General features: G+C 35.3%; 2 long non-coding RNA genes across 2 annotated transcripts; one reads left to right on the forward strand and one right to left on the reverse strand.

The window, feature by feature from the left end:
- Positions 1-503: 503 nt before the first annotated feature.
- On the reverse strand, positions 504-864 carry LOC109591167 (uncharacterized). The gene is made up of 3 exons (XR_002189692.1): positions 806-864; positions 663-727; positions 504-609 (listed from the first exon to the last, which is right to left on the reverse strand). It is a non-coding gene; the product is annotated as an uncharacterized LOC109591167 (long non-coding RNA).
- A 1,507-nt stretch (positions 865-2,371) lies between these two features.
- Positions 2,372-2,536, forward strand: LOC109591168 (uncharacterized). The gene is made up of 2 exons (XR_002189693.1): positions 2,372-2,415; positions 2,468-2,536. It is a non-coding gene; the product is annotated as an uncharacterized LOC109591168 (long non-coding RNA).
- The last annotated feature ends 284 nt before the right edge of the window (positions 2,537-2,820 follow it).

Genomic DNA, 2,820 nt, shown 5'->3' on the forward strand with positions numbered 1-2,820 from the left:
TCTTTAAGCTGTTTTGACTGATCTGGTCTTCTCTGTCACATGATGTAGAGCCAACCACGTGGTTTTCTTTGCACACATTTTTACCGTGAGTGTCTCCAGACCCTTCCTCCACAGGTAGCGAAGGGGCGTGGCGAGACTAGTATTTACTGTACATCTGTATTGGCAGTTTTTGTACAGCATAATCCATTAATTGAAATATCAGCAAATTCTTGTATCAGTGCAACTCTAGATTTAATTTCGCTCACTTCACGGTTTAAAAAACTTCGTGAAAATTTTTATCCATGAAAACTATTCTTACCATACTAATAATAGTCAGTAGAAGAAAAATGCAAAAATTTTTTCCTGCGAATAGGTTGAAAGGCAATTTTCGTGGAATATTTTAGGGGTATATTTGGGAAATATACCCCTATATTGTAATATCTTTAAAAGGATAAAGGAATGTCTTTTTTATTAAAACGCTAATAAATATTACGCAGTCATTAGTGGGTGTGGTTTCTCACTTGAAGTGGGTGCCAGGGACACTCCCACCCGTTCACACGAGGAACGGCAGTTGATATCAAGTCATGTGACCTATCACGTGATCCTTCCTGTACTGACATCATCCAATACCTATAGAACTAGAATGAGATTCAGTATAGACCACACCTTTATTTATCAGTTACCATGCCAACTGATTCAATACGAGTATATACGGTACTGATACACTAATACACAGACTATAAAGTACCTAAAAGACAATATAAGATCAATAACTGATTGAAAAGATAATATAAGTATAAAGAAAAACTAGCACAAACTATGTTACCTCGAATCTCTACAGTAATCAAATCAGGAGGTGTGGCTAAATAGGTTTGTAGGTGGAGCTTGTCGTTAAGGAGCCACGCCCTCTTTCAACTGCAGCTGTGCAGCATAATTGGCTTGTACCTCTGGCTTGTACTTTTGACTGTATCTTTTCATTTCTTTATCTTACAACAGTTGATCATTAACAGTGATAGAGGTAAGTATATTATAGTTCATTTTAATTATACTTTACTAATAATTACAAGATGATTGATGTCTCTCAATGGAGAGCAAGTATTGGACTTTGGAACTACTGTCAAGCTGCCTCCAGTAGACCAGCTAATGGCCGCCACTCTCACTCATTCAAAGCTGCAGTAGACAGCAAGTCAGGCAGTACTACATCAGGAGAGAAGACATCTAAACTGCCAGCAGCTCTGTCTCTTATTGTTTCTCTTCTTTTATCTTTATTAAGATATATGAAGCTCAATTTTATTCCTCGAACTGGTAAACAAACTAACAGTATATAATATTATCATACAGTGTATTTACAATAGGTATAATTACTGTTACTGTTATGATCCACTGCCTCCAGTCATTAGTCTTGTTTATAGCTACTATTGGGAGCAGCTCTGACCTGATCTACTATTTGGTTTTACTTCTCCTCCTCCTCTTATCAGGAGATGTTGAACTCAATCCTGGTCCTATGATTGATGATCGACCTGATATTGTCCTGTTACTTCAATGGCTTGAACCACTTGTTGACTGGCAATCATTTGGTGTTCTCTTACCTGGAATAACACAACAAGATATTACAACAATTGAAGATTTTGCAATTGATGCTGAACAAGGTAAAGGAGCCCTCTTCTCTAAATGGCTGAAAAAGAATCCTAGAGCAACATGGAGAGATGTACTCACTGCATTGACTAAAAGAGAAGAGATCAATTTATTACAAACTATTAATGATCAGTTACAAGTACATCAATGTACAGGAGGTATGATCATGTATTCATATATTAATAATTATATTAAATGTATAATAGGTAATACTGATGCTCCTACTAGTACTGTACCAGTAGTATCTACTGTATCATCATCAGTTTCTGTAATTAATAAACCTGTTACTAGTACTACATCAGGTAAACATACACTTAATACAACACTCATTAACTGATACACTACTGCAGGTAATCCAAAGGATATATTAAGGACTCATTCTGATAAATTAGTTCACGCTATTAGTGTGAATCTATACAATGTAACTGATGCACTGTATGCTAAAGATCTGATACCACAACAAACTAAAGAGGAGATGCATGTAACAGGAATAACCAATAATGAGAAATCTAGTAAACTTGTGAATGTCATTGAGCAACAGTTGGAATCCTCTCTTAATCCAGAGCAGTATCTTATTGATATATGTCATGTATTAATAAACCAACAACATCGTACACTAATAGATATTGCTACCTCTATATTACACCAGTTAGGTGAGTGTGTGTGTACATTATCAGTGATCAATATAGTCATTATATCTCAATACATTAGGTCAGTCTATACCTGATAATGTCAGTTCACATACTGTACTACCATCACCAGTTGATGATATATCCAATACACCAGTTACTAATATAAGAGGTAATAAATTATTTAATGTGTATACATTGTTTTTATGCATCTTGATCAATAGGTCAGTCTGATGTAGCTAAACCCATTAGTTCACTACCTGATGATGTTCAAGGATATGCTGACAATATGAGACAACACTACAAACACCAACCTATTGTTGCTACAGAATGGCCACCAAGGATTGGAGAAGATTTCTTTGGAAGACTAGCACTAGTAGAAAAACAAGACTCCAGAACACAAGTGTAATGTTTTACTCAATAACAAAGAGAAAAAGATTCAGAGAGAAGGTCAGAGACAATTACTCAATTAGAAAGAACAAGGATATAATATTTGATCATAGTTTATATAGGTACTAAGAGACAGGAAGTGCATTCCATCATGCACCACATTATAATAACACAATAATAGAGAATA

This window comes from Amphimedon queenslandica, unplaced genomic scaffold, assembly GCF_000090795.2.
Source record: "Amphimedon queenslandica unplaced genomic scaffold, v1.1 AMPQUscaffold_8799_Cont19261, whole genome shotgun sequence".
NCBI lineage: Eukaryota > Metazoa > Porifera > Demospongiae > Haplosclerida > Niphatidae > Amphimedon > Amphimedon queenslandica.